Source organism: Oncorhynchus keta, chromosome 6, assembly GCF_023373465.1.
Source record: "Oncorhynchus keta strain PuntledgeMale-10-30-2019 chromosome 6, Oket_V2, whole genome shotgun sequence".
Lineage (NCBI taxonomy): Eukaryota > Metazoa > Chordata > Actinopteri > Salmoniformes > Salmonidae > Oncorhynchus > Oncorhynchus keta.
This window is the reverse complement of record NC_068426.1, coordinates 8087434-8103068: the sequence shown is the minus strand read 5'-3', so window position 1 is coordinate 8103068 and position 15635 is coordinate 8087434. Positions and strand designations below refer to the sequence as shown.

The 15635-nt window shown below is 44.9% G+C and overlaps 1 long non-coding RNA gene across 1 annotated transcript; it reads left to right on the top strand.

The window, feature by feature from the left end:
• The first annotated feature begins 916 nt into the window (after positions 1–916).
• LOC127930664 (uncharacterized) lies at positions 917–2029 on the top strand. Its single transcript, XR_008138661.1, has 4 exons — positions 917–951; positions 1032–1093; positions 1720–1798; positions 1957–2029. It is a non-coding gene; the product is annotated as an uncharacterized LOC127930664 (long non-coding RNA).
• Positions 2030–15635: the final 13606 nt, after the last annotated feature.

Genomic DNA, 15635 nt, shown 5'->3' with positions numbered 1-15635 from the left:
ATTTAAACTAAACAAATACCTAATGCATTATAAGATATGCATCTTTTGTATTTTTTTATCCCCAATTTTGTGGTGTCCAATTGGTAGTTACAGTCTTGTCTCATCGCTGCAACTCCTGTACGGACTCGGGAGAGGTGAAGGTCTGGAGCCGTGCGTCCTCCACAACACAACCAAGCTGCACTGCTTCTTGACACAATGCCCACTTAACCCAGAAGCCACCTGCACCAATGTGTCAGAGGAAACACTATACACCTGTCGACCGTGTCAGCGTGCACTGTGCCCGGCCTGCGACAGGAGTCGCTAGTGCGGCCGGCTGCGACAGAGCCTGGGACTCAAACCCAGAATCTCTAGTGGCACAGCTAGCACTGCGTTGCAGTGCCTTAGACCACTGCGCCACTCGGGAGGTGAGATATGCTTCTTTGAAACAACATATGTATTAGTTGGAGATATGATTTGCTTTCCGCACGTCATTGTCGTTAACTGTGGGAAAAACGGCAGAGAAAGGCAAGCGCCATCTGTGGGCGAAGTCCTGTATAGCAATACTTTGAGAAGTTGAGGTCTAGTAATAGTAGACAGGTGCAATGCTTAACCTTCCGAAAGGGACACACCGTAACACCCAAACTGTTGCTTGAAGCAGCGCAGGCAGCCAACAAGAGGACATTAGACAACTTCACACGAAAGAAGCGCGATAAGGGACGGCAAGAGAAAATAAAAAAAAGCAATGATTACAGAAATAATTGCAGTTCATATGTATTGTTGGGTTCGACATTTTGAACATTGCGATATTAAATACATTATAGATAGAATCAAAGGAGAAAGTTAAGGGTTCTCTGTAGAAGGACAGATAGCTGTGGAATGTGTTGGAATGTGTTGGATGGACGGGAGGAGAGCAGCTTGTTGATACAGGGGAGACAGATGGACATCTGTGGATTAGGTGAAGGAGGGGTTGAGGTCAGGAGTTTGAGGACAGCGATGTGTTGATACAGGGGACACAGATGGACATCTGTGGATTAGGTGAAGGAAGGGTTGAGGTCAGGAGGTGAGGACAGCGATGTGTTGATACAGGGGAGACAGATGGACATCTGTGGATTAGGTGAAGGAAGGGTTGAGGTCAGGAGGTGAGGACAGCGATGTGTTGATACAGGGGAGACAGATGGACATCTGTGGATTAGGTGAAGGATGGGTTGAGGTCAGGAGGTGAGGACAGCGATGTGTTGATACAGGGGAGACAGATGGACATCTGTGGATTAGGTGAAGGAAGGGTTGAGGTCAGGTGGTGAGGACAGCGATGTGTTGATACAGGGAGACAGATGGACATCTGTGGATTAGGTGAAGGAAGGGTTGAGGTCAGGAGGAGAGGAGAGCGATGTGTTGATACAGGGAGACAGATGGACATCTGTGGATTAGGTGAAGGAAGGGTTGAGGTCAGGTGGTGAGGACAGCGATGTGTTGATACAGGGAGAAAGATGGACATCTGTGGATTAGGTGAAGGAGTGGTTGAGGTCAGGTGGTGAGGACAGCGATGTGTTGATACAGGGAGACAGATGGACATCTGTGGATTAGGTGAAGGAGGGGTTGAGGTCAGGAGGTGAGGACAGCGATGTGTTGATACAGGGAGACAGATGGACATCTGTGGATTAGGTGAAGGAGTGGTTGAGGTCAGGAGGTGAGGACAGCGATGTGTTGATACAGGGAGACAGATGGACATCTGTGGATTAGGTGAAGGAGGGGTTGAGGTCAGGAGGTGAGGACAGCGATGTGTTGATACAGGGGAGACAGATGGACATCTGTGGATTAGGTGAAGGAGTGGTTGAGGTCAGGTGGTGAGGACAGCGATGTGTTGATACAGGGGAGACAGATGGACATCTGTGGATTAGGTGAAGGAAGGGTTGAGGTCAGGTGGTGAGGACAGCGATGTGTTGATACAGGGGAGACAGATGGACATCTGTGGATTAGGTGAAGGAGGGGTTGAGGTCAGGAGGTGAGGACAGCGATGTGTTGATACAGGGGAGACAGATGGACATCTGTGGATTAGGTGAAGGAAGGGTTGAGGTCAGGTGGTGAGGACAGGTCACCTGAAGGGAGTAATAAGGGTTTGGGCTCTTGTTACTTTTTTCCTGTTAAACCATAAGAAGGATTGAAGAGAAGGAGGAGTATCTTAAGTGGGATATAAATATCTGGTTTGGACAAACGTTGGGTTGTCTGATTACAGCTGTACAGAACCTTTGGGATAGAATTAAACTTGGTTAAAGCTTCTCTTTTTATTTATTTAATTTTTTATTTCACCTTTATTTAACCAGGTAGGCTAGTTGAGAACAAGTCCTCATTTCCAACTGCGACCTGGCCAAGATAAAGCATAGCAGTGTGAACAGACAACAACACAGACTTACACATGGAGTAAACAATAAACAATAAACAAGTCAATAACATAGTAGAACAAAAAAATCTATATACAGTGTGTGCAAAAGGCATGAGGAGGTAGGCAATAAATAGGCCATAGGAGCGAATAATTACAATTTAGCAGATTAACACTGGAGTGATAAATGAGCAGATGAACATGTGCTGGTAGAGATACTGGTGATGCAAAAGAGCAGAACAGTAAATAAAATAAAAACAGTATGGGGATGAGGTAGGTAAATTGGGTGGGCTATATACCGATGGACTATGTAAAGCTGCAGCGATCGGTTAGCTGCTCAGATAGCAGATGTTTAAAGTTGGTGAGGGAGATAAAAGTCTCCAACTTCAGAGATTTTTGCAATTCATTCCAGTCGCAGGCAGCCGAGAACTGGAAGGAAAGGCGGCCAAATGAGATTTTGGCTTTAGGGACGATCGGTGAGATACACCTGCTGGAGCGGGTGCATCGTGACCAGTGAACTGAGATAAGACGGAGCTTTACCTAGCATAGACTTGTAGATGACCTGGAGCCAGTGGGTCTGGCGACGAACATGTAGCGAGGGACAGACGACTAGAGCATACAGGTCGCAGTGCTGGGTGGTATAAGGTGCTTTAGTAACAAAACGGATGGCGCTGTGATAAACTGCATCCAGTTTGCTGAGTAGAGTATTGGAAGCTATTTTGTAGATGATATCGCCGAACTCGAGGATCGGTAAGTTTTGCGACGTGAGTGAACGAGGCTTTGTTTGCGAAATAGAAAGCCGACTCTAGATTTGATTTTGGATTGGAGATGTTTGATATGAGTCTGGAAGGAGAGTTTGCAGTCTAGCCAGACACCTAGGTACTTATAGATGTCCACATTTAAGAGCAGTTGGAGGCCACGGAAGGAGTGTTGAATGGCATTGAAGCTCGTTTGGAGGTTAGATAGCACAGTGTCCAAGGAAGGGCCAGAAGTATACAGAATGGTGTCGTCTGCGTAAAGGTGGATCAGGGAATCGCCCGAAGCAAGAGCAACATCATTGATACATACAGAGAAAAGAGTCGGCCCGAGAATTGAACCCTGTGGTACCCCATAGAGACTGCCAGAGGACCGGACAACATGCCCTCAGATTTGACACACTGAACTCTGTCTGCAAAGTAGTTGGTGAACCAGGCAAGGCAGTCATTAGAAAAATCGAGGCTACTGAGTCTGCCGATAAGAATATGGTGATTGACAGAGTCGAAAGTCTTGGCCAAGTCGATGAAGACGGCTGCACAGTACTGTCTTTTATCAATGGCGGTTATGATATCGGTTAATACCTTGAGCGTGGCTGAGATGCACCCGTGGCCGGCTCGGAAACCGGATTGCACAGCGGAGAAGGTACGGTGGGATTCGAGATGGTCAGTGATCTGTTTATTGACTTGGCTTTCGAAGACCTTAGATAGGCAGGGCAGGATGGATATAGGTCTGTAACAGTTTGGGTCCAGGGTGACTCCCCCTTTGAAGAGGGGGATGACCGCGGCAGCTTTCCAATCCTCGGGGATCTCAGATGATACGAAGGAGAGGTTAAACAGGCTGGTAATAGGGGTTGCGACAATGGCGGCGGACAGTTTGAGAAATTTTCAGAAATAGAGGGTCCAGATTGTCAAGACCAGCTGATTTGTACGGGTCCAGGTTTTGCAGCTCTTTCAGAACATCTGCTATCTGGATTTGGGTAAAGGAGAAGCTGGGGAGGCGTGGCTGCGGGGGGCGGAGCTGTTGTCCGAGGTTGGAGTAGCCGTGGGTAATTTACTGTGAAAAATACCTAATTGTATGCAGCCATTGTCATTGGTTGAGCAGCGAGAGAATGGAGCCGGAACCTTGTGTGTCTTTTGGCCTTGGTTGGATTTAAAGTGCAAGTAACATTTCTGTTGGACAGTTGATGAATAAAGTAAACATAACTGGTCCGTCATTCGTGCGATGATGCTGAAAAATGTATGAACTTTGTTCCCATGCAGAGCTTATGTGTTCCCTCCTGCCACTCAACAATACTTTGTCAAGTATATTTCCCTGTGTCCTAGCTCACGTGAAAATAGCTAACGTAACCGGAGAAATAAACAGAAAAGTTACGATAGTGTAATACACCATAGTGAAAACAGGTGCTGAGAAATACCTGGTTGGGAACAGGTGCTGAGAAATACCTGGATGGGAACAGGTGCTGAGAAATACCTGGTTGGGAACAGGTGCTGAGAAATACCTGGTTGGGAACAGGTGCTGAGAAATACCTGGATGGGAACAGGTGCTGAGAAATACCTGGTTGGGAACAGGTGCTGAGAAATACCTGGATGGGAACAGGTGCTGAGAAATACCTGGATGGGAACAGGTGCTGAGAAATACCTGGATGGGAACAGGTGCTGAGAAATACCTGGTTGGGAACAGGTGCTGAGAAATACCTGGTTGGGAACAGGTGCTGAGAAATACCTGGTTGGGAACAGGTGCTGAGAAATACCTGGTTGGGAACAGGTGCTGAGAAATACCTGGTTGGGAACAGGTGCTGAGAAATACCTGGTTGGGAACAGGTGCTGAGAAATACCTGGTTGGGAACAGGTGCTGAGAAATACCTGGATGGGAACAGGTGCTGAGAAATACCTGGTTGGGAACAGGTGCTGAGAAATACCTGGATGGGAACAGGTGCTGAGAAATACCTGGATGGGAACAGGTGCTGAGAAATACCTGGTTGGGAACAGGTGCTGAGAAATACCTGGTTGGGAACAGGTGCTGAGAAATACCTGGTTGGGAACAGGTGCTGAGAAATACCTGGTTGGGAACAGGTGCTGAGAAATACCTGGTTGGGAACAGGTGCTGAGAAATACCTGGTTGGGAACAGGTGCTGAGAAATACCTGGATGGGAACAGGTGCTGAGAAATACCTGGTTGGGAACAGGTGCTGAGAAATACCTGGATGGGAACAGGTGCTGAGAAATACCTGGATGGGAACAGGTGCTGAGAAATACCTGGATGGGAACAGGTGCTGAGAAATACCTGGTTGGGAACAGGTGCTGAGAAATACCTGGATGGGAACAGGTGCTGAGAAATACCTGGATGGGAACAGGTGCTGAGAAATACCTGGTTGGGAACAGGTGCTGAGAAATACCTGGATGGGAACAGGTGCTGAGAAATACCTGGTTGGGAACAGGTGCTGAGAAATACCTGGTTGGGAACAGGTGCTGAGAAATACCTGGTTGGGAACAGGTGCTGAGAAATACCTGGATGGGAACAGGTGCTGAGAAATACCTGGATGGGAACAGGTGCTGAGAAATACCTGGTTGGGAACAGGTGCTGAGAAATACCTGGATGGGAACAGGTGCTGAGAAATACCTGGTTGGGAACAGGTGCTGAGAAATACCTGGTTGGGAACAGGTGCTGAGAAATACCTGGTTGGGAACAGGTGCTGAGAAATACCTGGATGGGAACAGGTGCTGAGAAATACCTGGTTGGGAACAGGTGCTGAGAAATACCTGGTTGGGAACAGGTGCTGAGAAATACCTGGTTGGGAACAGGTGCTGAGAAATACCTGGTTGGGAACAGGTGCTGAGAAATACCTGGTTGGGAACAGGTGCTGAGAAATACCTGGTTGGGAACAGGTGCTGAGAAATACCTGGTTGGGAAGTATTTTGGAGTCATTGTGAACAAGGGGGACAATAACCCGGTAGATGCATAGGCCTACACAGCCTGAAAAATTGCACGCAGGTATTTGTTTTACAGCAGTTCAGTTAATTATTAAATTAATTTCGGCTTTCATTCATGTAAGGGGACTTAACTTACTTAGAATAGTAGAATTACACAAGGTGCAATTTCGAAATAGGGGTTGTGCATCAGAAGTTTATCTCTTGTTATGTCAGCCACTGACAGTTACACAATTAGCCCATGTCAGCCAACATTTTTTAGACTGGTAAATTAGTCTAGCGACCAGTTATCTACACTTGTATTAAGCATGGTCTAACCACCGACTGGTATGTTCCCATTGATTTTTGTCACGACTCCGACCGAAGGTGGCTCCCCTTCCCGTTCGGGTGGCGCTCGGCGGTCGTCGTCGCCGGCCTACTAGCTGCTACTGATTCTTTCCTCCCCCTCCTTATGTGTTTATTGAGTACACCTGTTTTGAGTTGGGTATAATTCATTTATTAGTCATCTGGCCCGCCTGGTTCTTTGTGCGGGATTCATTATTGTGACCTTCTGTTTGGTAGTAGAGGAACATGTTTCGCAGTGCTAGCTGTGCCACTAGAGATTCTGGGTTCAAGTCCAGGCTCTGTCGCAGCCGGCTGTGACCTGCGCACAATCGCTGACATGGTTGTCAGGTGTACTGTGTTTCCTCTGACACATTTGTGTGGCTGGCTTCTGGTTTAAGTGGGCATTGTCTCAAGAAGCAGTGTGGCTTGCTTGGTTGGGTTGTGTTTCGGAGGACACACGGCTCTCGACCTTCGCCTCTCCCGAGTCTGTATGATAGTTGCAGCGATGAGACAAGACCAATTGGATACCACAAAAATTGGGTGGGAATTTTTTTTAAATAAAATTGCAAAATATTTTCTCCACCGCATGGCGAAATGTGTAGAATTGCAGCAAACTTGCTTTACAACTGCAACATTTTCTCTACGCCCAATGGTCTACACAACAACATTTTGCTTAGGGCCCTCAAAAGGATAGGGCCGGATCTGACTGCATGTGTGGGTATGAATGTGGGTATGCAGACCCACAAGCCACTGCACCCCATCAAAGTTACCCATCCCTGATTTAGACCATACGCAGGTTATATGGGCTAACGTTTAAACCTGTGTGGCTGGTAAAAGTTTGAGGAGCCAAAAGTCAGGTAATTTTTTATAGCCTAATCTATAGCCTATTAGATACTGGGAATTGTTTATTTAAGTTTCAATTAGACTATTTTATTATATAAACAATATTGTTTTTGTTTATTGTTTATTATGTAAAAGGTGTTGTTTTGTTATGTCGGCTATAGGCTTTCATTTGGTAAGAAAAAGGCTAATTAGAAGGCTCTTTTTCGTTCTTAATTCATGGCATGGTTTGCTTTTATCCAAATTTTGAATAGACACTCAGACCAATTAGTTTATGCAGGGATTAGCATACTAGCCTACTGCTCTGGAGTCATAAAAACAATGAAATAAATGTATGATAATTGGCATGTCACAAACCGGCTCTCGGAACAATTATATCCGAGTGGGTCGGATTGTGTCTTATGTCAGGTGAGGCTCAGAATTAATGTAGCCTACAGGACCATGTTCTTCATTGTGAATTCACATGGAATTGTATGAGAATTATTATTTTTTTTAACTGAAAAAAAGTTTTGAAAAATATATACAGGCAAGAAAAAGTATGTGAACCCATTGGAAATACCTGGATTTCTGCATAAATTGGTCATAAAATTTGATCTGATCTTCATCTAGTCACACCAATAGACAAACACAGTCTGCTTAAACTAATAAACAATTATACATTTATTGAACACTTTGTGTAAACATTCACAGTGCAGGGTGGGGAAAGTATGTGAACCCTTGGATTTAATAACTGGTTGACCCTCCTTTGGCAGCAATAACCTCAACCAAACGTGTTCTGTAGTTGCGGATCCGACCTGCATAACGGTCAGGAGGAATTTTGGACCATTCCACTTTACAAAACTTTTTCAGTTCAGCAATATTCTTAGGATGTCTGGTATGAACCGCTCTCTTGAGGTCATGCCACAGCATCTCAATCGGGTTGAGATCAGTGTTTTGACTGGGCCACTCCAGAAGGCGTAAATTTAGGAATTCATTTTTTCTGTCAATGATAGCAAGCTGTCTAGGCCCTGAGGCAGCAAAGCAGCATGAGGTTTTGATGTTGCTGTGCCTTTTTTTCTCCATACATAGTGTTGTGTGTTCCTTCCAAACAACTCAACTCTAGTTTAATTTGTCCACAGAATTTTTTTTCCAGTAATGCTGTGGAACATCCAGGTGCACAATTGCAAACTTTAGACAAGCAGTGGCTTTATCTGTGGTGTCCTCCCATGAACACCATTTCTCCGTTTATAGACAATTTCTCTTACCATGGACTGATGAGGTCTTCTGAGATCTCTTTTGTTCGATGCATGGTTCACAACAAATCAAATTTAATTATAAAGCCCTTCTTACATCAGCTGATATCTCAAAGTGCTGTACAGAAACCCAGCCTAAAACCACAAACAGCAAGCAATGCAGGTGTAGAATCACAGTGACTAGGAAAAACTCCCTAGAAAGGCCAGAACCTAGGAAGAAACCTAGAGAGGAACCAGGCTATGAGGGGTGGCCAGTCCTCTTCTGGCTGTGCCAGGTGGAGATTATAACAGCATATGGTCAAGATGTTCAAATGTTCATAGATGACCAGCAGGGTCAAATAATAATAATCACAGTGGTTGTCAAGGGTGGAACAGGTCAGCACCTCAGGAGTAAATGTCAGTTGGCTTTTCATAGCCGATCATTCAGAGTATCTCTACCGCTCCTGCTGTCTCTAGAGAGTTGAAAACAGCAGGTCTGGGACAGGTAGCACGTCCGGTGAACAGGTCAGGGTTCCATAGCCGCAGGCAGAACAGTTGAAACTGGAGCAGCAGCACGGCCAGGTGGACTGGGGACAGCAAGGAGTCATCAGGTCAGGTAGTCCTGAGGCATGGTCCTAGGGCTCAGGTCCTCCGAGAGAGAGAAAGGAAGAGAGAAAGAGAGAATTAGAGAGAGCATACTTAAATTCACACAGGACACCGGATAAGACATGAGAAATACTCCAGATAAAACAGACTGACCCTACTGGAGGCTGAGACAGGAGGGGTCAGGAGACACTGTGGCCCCATCCGACGATACCACCGGACAGGGCCAAACAGGAAGGATATATCCCCACCCACTTTGCCAAAGCACAGCTCCCACACCACTAGAGGGATATCTTCAACCACCAACTTACCTTCCTGAGACAAGGCCGAGTATAGCCCACAAAGACCTCCGCTACGGCACAACCCAAGGGGGGAACCAACCCAGACAGGAAGATCACGTCAGTGACACAACCCACTCAAGTGGGTTGAGTCACTGAGGGATGGCATGGATGAGCACCAGTAAGCCAGTAACTCAGCCCTTGTAATAGGGTTAGAGGCAGAGAATCCCAGTGGAGAGAGGGGAACCGGCTAAGCAGAGACAGCAAGGGTGGTTCGTTGCTCCAGTGCCTTTCCGTTCACCTTCACACTGCTGGGCCAGACTACACTCAATCATAGGACCTACTGAAGAGATGAGTCTTCAATAAAGACTTAAAAGTTAAGACCGAGTCTGCGCCTCTCACATGGGTAGGCAGACCATTCCATAAAAATTGAGCTCTATAGGAGACAGCCCTGCCTCCAGTTGTTTGCTTAGAAATTTTAGGGACAGTTAGGAGGCCTGCGTCTTGTGACCATAGCGTACGTGTAGGTATGTACGGCAGGACCAAATCGGAAAGATAGGTAGGAGCAAGCCCATGTAATGTTTTGTAGGTTAGCAGTAAAAACCTTGAAATCAGCCCTTGCCTTAAGCCAGTGTAGAGAGGCTAACACTGGAGTACTATGTTCTTAAGAAATTGGTTCTAGTCAAGATTCTAGCAGCCATGTTTAGCACGTTTTTAGGGGTGCGACTGCATCTAGGGTATTGCGCAAGGTTTAAATTGAGTTCCTCCGTTAGGTGGTTAACTGATTTTTGTACTCTGACCATCCTTTGGGTAGGCAGAGGGAGTCTGGAAGGGCATCAAGGAATCTTTGGGTGGTCCGAGAATTTATAGCACAGCTTTTTATGATCCTTGGTTGGGGTCTGAGCAGATTATTTGTTGCGATCAGGCAATGCAATGCTCTTGTGAATAGCAAACTCAAATGTTATGAGTGTTTTTATTTGGGCAAGGCAGCTCTAACCAACGTCTCCAATCTCATCTCATTGTTTGGACTCCAGGTTAGCTGACTCCTGACTCCAATTAGCTTTTGGAGAAGTCATTAGCCTCGGGGTTCACATACTTTTCCCAAACATACACTGTGCATGTGTATATGATGTATTCAATATAGACAAGAAAAATACAATCATTTGTGTGTTATTAGTTTAAGCACACTGTGTTTGTCTGTTGTTTTGACTTAGATGAAGATCTGATGACCAATTCATGCAGAAATCCAGGTAATTCCAAAGGGTTTATCGTCCTTGTTTTTCTCCACTGTATATGTCACATCCCTACTATTCACTGACAGTGTAATGTTCCATTATGGCCCTTTTGTCCAGGATTAAAAGGGTGTGAAAATATAGTTTTAACCGAGTAACATAACGATTTAACTACCTCTTGCACCTGATCATCAGGCATTACTGTGTGACTTTACCCTCCCCTTTACCCTCTCTACTTTCTTTTCTCACTTTTCACAGTGTCTCATTCGCTCTGTTTCTTTCACTCTCTCGCTCTCTCTTTTGTTGTTTATTGTACCTATTTTCTCTCCTCTTTTCCTTTGTCTGACAACGTCTCTCTCTCTCTCTCTCTCCCTTTCTCTCTCTCTTTCTCTCAGTCATCTTACAAAGCCTCCGAAATAAAAGCAAAACAGTGAGCCTTTTTACATTTCAAAAGCTAACTATCTTTAACTTCAGAAGAATACAACTCTCCCCAGAATGCAACAATAAAGACACCACACCGCAGGATTAATGGAGAATATATTAACTGAAGGGTACAGCCTTAAGCCACCACAGCTGCCCCTATTCACTATTAAGGCCCCGTAACTCAATTGTATTAATTTAGATGCAGTATTCATTGAAATAGGTTTTAAAATTGAGGGTAAAAGCACATCTGGTACTCTGATGGGTTCTGTCCCGAAAGGCACTATATTCTCCGTATAGTGCACTACTATTGACCAGAGCCCTATGGCACCCTATTCCCTATATAGTGCACTACTATTGACCAGAGCCCTATGGCACCCTATTCCCTATATAGTGCACTACTATTAACTAGAGCCCTATGGCACCCTATTCCCTATATAGTGCACTACTATTATCCAGAGCCCTATAGCACCCTATTCCCTATATAGTGCACTACTATTAACCAGAGCCCTATGGCACCCTATTCCCTATATAGTGCACTACTATTAACCAGAGCCCTATGGCACCCTATTCCCTATATAGTGTACTACTATTAACCAGAGCCCTATGGCACCCTATTCCCTATATAGTGCACTACTATTAACCAGAGCCCTATGGCACCCTATTCCCTATATAGTGCACTACTATTAACTAGAGCCCTATGGCACCCTATTCCCTATATAGTGCACTACTATTAACTAGAGCCCTATGGCACCCTATTCCCTATATAGTGCACTACTATTAACTAGAGCCCTATGGCACCCTATTCCCTATATAGTGCACTACTATTAACTAGAGCCCTATGGCACCCTATTCCCTATATAGTGCACTACTATTAACCAGAGCCCTATGGCACCCTATTCCCTATATGGTGGTCCTGTAGCTCAGTTAACTAGAGCCCTATGGCACCCTTTCCCAGGGTAGTGCACTACTATTATCCGGGAGCCCTATGGCACCCTAGAATATATAGTGCACTACTATTGACCACTGAGCCCTATGGATAAAAGCTATTCCCTAAAGTGCACTACTATTATTATTATTATATTTATTAGTGCACTACTATTAACTAGAGCCCTATGGCACCCTATTCCCTATATAGTGCACTACTATTAACCAGAGCCCTATGGTGCACTACTATTAACTAGAGCCCTATGGCACCCTATTCCCTATATAGTGCACTACTATTAACTAGAGCCCTATGGCACCCTATTCCCTATATAGTGCACTACTATTAACCAGAGCCCTATGGCACCCTATTCCCTATATAGTGCACTACTATTAACTAGAGCCCTATGGCACCCTATTCCCTATATAGTGCACTACTATTAACTAGAGCCCTATGGCACCCTATTCCCTATATAGTGCACTACTATTAACTAGAGCCCTATGGCACCCTATTCCCTATATAGTGCACTACTATTAACTAGAGCCCTATGGCACCCTATTCCCTATATAGTGCACTACTATTATCCAGAGCCCTATGGCACCCTATTCCCTATATAGTGCACTACTATTGACCAGAGCCCTAGGGACCCTTTTTAAAAAAAAAATTAAATGGTCAACAATAAAGGGACTTACTATTCATGGATTTTGAATTACCACAGAGGAGTATCTTGTTATACAGCAGTGGTCTCCATGAAAGGCAGCAAACCACTGACCTCTTCAGGGAGGTCTCTCTATTTACAGAATTACTATTCAATTAGATTAAAAAGTCAAGGCTGAACTGTATGTGTGTGTGGGGGGGGACGGGGACGGGGACGGGGGGGGGATACTGAAGTGAGTGGATGTCTCCATTATGCATCTAAAAGCGTAATAACCTACCCACCATAACCTACCCAGCATAACCTACTCAGCATAACCTACCCACCATAACCTACCCAGCATAACCTACCCAGCATAACCTACCCAGCATAACATACCCAGCATAACCTACCCAGCATAACCTACCCAGCATAACCTACCCAGCATAACCTACCCAGCATAACCTACCCAGCATAACCTACCCAGCATAACCTACCCAGCATAACCTACCCAGCATAACCTACCCAGCATAACCTACCCAGCATAACCCAGCTACCCAGCATAAACCCAGCATAAACCCAGCATAACCCAGCATAAACCCAGCATAACCCAGCATAACATAACCAGCATAACCTACCCACATTGGATTAAATAAACGGATGTTTTGAGTTAAAGGAATGATTCACTATTTTTGATGTAAATGGCATGTTATAGAAGTGTTTTTAACCTACCCAGCATAACCTACCCAGCATAACCTACCCAGCATAACCTACCCACCATAACCAGAAATACATTTAAGATAATTTAATTGGATTAAATAAACAGATATTTTGAGTTAAAGGAATGATTCACTATTTTTGATGTAAATGGCATGTTATAGAAGTGTTTTTATAAACTAATAACACTAGCAATAGACTTCCTTATTGCTTGTTCTGCAGTATGGGGGACCCATCGATAAACATGAACAAAGGCTCCAAAAACAGCCAAATACATCCTTTTAGAAAGGCCAAAGCTCTCAGTGTAGTGATGCAAATCCGTAGATGTTCTGAACTCTTTATCTACATTATGTTCCGTTTTGATGGACTCGAGCGATACTTTTCCTTGGTGAAATGGGAAAAAAAACGAGAAAGTAGTTGCTTGATAGCACACAGAAATGTATACTGAGAGCTTTGTCATATCTAAAAAGGACGAATTTGGGTTCATGTTTATCCTTGGCTCATGTACTGCAGAATGAGCAATGAGGAAGTATATTGCTGGTGGGGTAAGTTTCTCCAAACCAAGTGAAATTCTATTACATACATCAAAAATAGAGATTTGGTTAAAAAGGTGAATCACTCCTTTAAGGTTTCAGGTGCTCTGAGTTTTCCAATTATGTGCATGAGCACCTGACAGAAAAGGAAAGACGCCTTATTATGAAAGTCTATTTACTTTGTCACTGATCACATGAGACAAAAAGGTTTGTTTATATTCCAATATATTGCAGGTTTGAAGACGTGGAAGTGAGGTTAGGATGACTTACTGGTGTAAATCCTGTCCCAGTGTGTGTGTGTGCAAAACTGATGGTGAGTGATTCTCCTTGTCCTGTTCTTGTCTGTCATCCTCAGTGTGACCTGTCAGGTGTTCTTGTCTGTCATCAGTGAGATCTGTCAGGTGTTCTTGTCTGTCATCAGTGTGACCTGTCAGGTGTTCTTGTCTGTCATCCTCAGTGTGACCTGTCAGGTGTTCTTGTCTGTCATCCTCAGTGTGACCTGTCAGGTGTTCTTGTCTGTCATCAGTGAGATCTGTCAGGTGTTCTTGTCTGTCAGTCAGTTCTTGTCTGTCATCAGTGAGATCTGTCAGGTGTTCTTGTCTGTCAGGTGTTCTTGTCTGTCATCAGTGAGATCTGTCAGGTGTTCTTGTCTGTCATCAGTGTGACCTGTCAGGTGTTCTTGTCTGTCATCCTCAGTGTGACCTGTCAGGTGTTCTTGTCTGTCATCCTCAGTGTGACCTGTCAGGTGTTCTTGTCTGTCATCAGTGAGATCTGTCAGGTGTTCTTGTCTGTCATCAGTGAGATCTGTCAGGTGTTCTTGTCTGTCATCAGTGAGATCTGTCAGGTGTTCTTGTCTGTCATCAGTGTGACCTGTCAGGTGTTCTTGTCTGTCATCAGTGAGATCTGTCAGGTGTTCTTGTCTGTCATCCTCAGTGTGACCTGTCAGGTGTTCTTGTCTGTCATCAGTGAGATCTGTCAGGTGTTCTTGTCTGTCATCCTCAGTGTGACCTGTCAGGTGTTCTTGTCTGTCATCAGTGAGATCTGTCAGGTGTTCTTGTCTGTCATCAGTGAGATCTGTCAGGTGTTCTTGTCTGTCATCAGTGAGATCTGTCAGGTGTTCTTGTCTGTCATCAGTGAGATCTGTCAGGTGTTCTTGTCTGTCATCAGTGTGATCTGTCAGGTGTTCTTGTCTGTCATCAGTGTGACCTGTCAGGTGTTCTTGTCTGTCATCAGTGAGATCTGTCAGGTGTTCTTGTCTGTCATCAGTGTGACCTGTCAGGTGTTCTTGTCTGTCATCAGTGAGATCTGTCAGGTGTTCTTGTCTGTCATCCTCAGTGAGATCTGTCAAGTGTTGTTGACTGTCGTGGCACCCAATTCCCTATGTAGTGCACTACAGTTGACCAGGGTCAATAGCACTTCCTATTCCCTATGTAGTGCACTACAGTTGACCAGGGTCAATAGGACTTCCTATTCCCTATGTAGTGCACTACTTTTGATACGAGCCCCTCGGGCTCTGGTCAAAAGTAGTTCGCCACGTCAGGAACAGGGTGCCGTTTGGAACATGGTGCACTAAGAAATGTTCTCTGCCAACTCAATTAAGTGAGTGTAGATTCATATAGGAATACCCGGCTGTAACCACGCCTGTGGCAGATCCAACTAACTCAAAAATAGAGTGTGTGTATTCATGCGTGTGTGTGTTATGTGTGTGTGTGTTATGTGTGTGTGTGTGTGTGTGTGTTGGCAGCACCAGACAAGATCAACAGGCTATATTCTATCCTATTTGGCTAGGTTAACCTCTGGTCAACATATCCCACAGTTCACTGCACCAAATGAATTATCCTTTGCTTAAACAAAAGTTTACTTTGCTCACAGGTCACAGG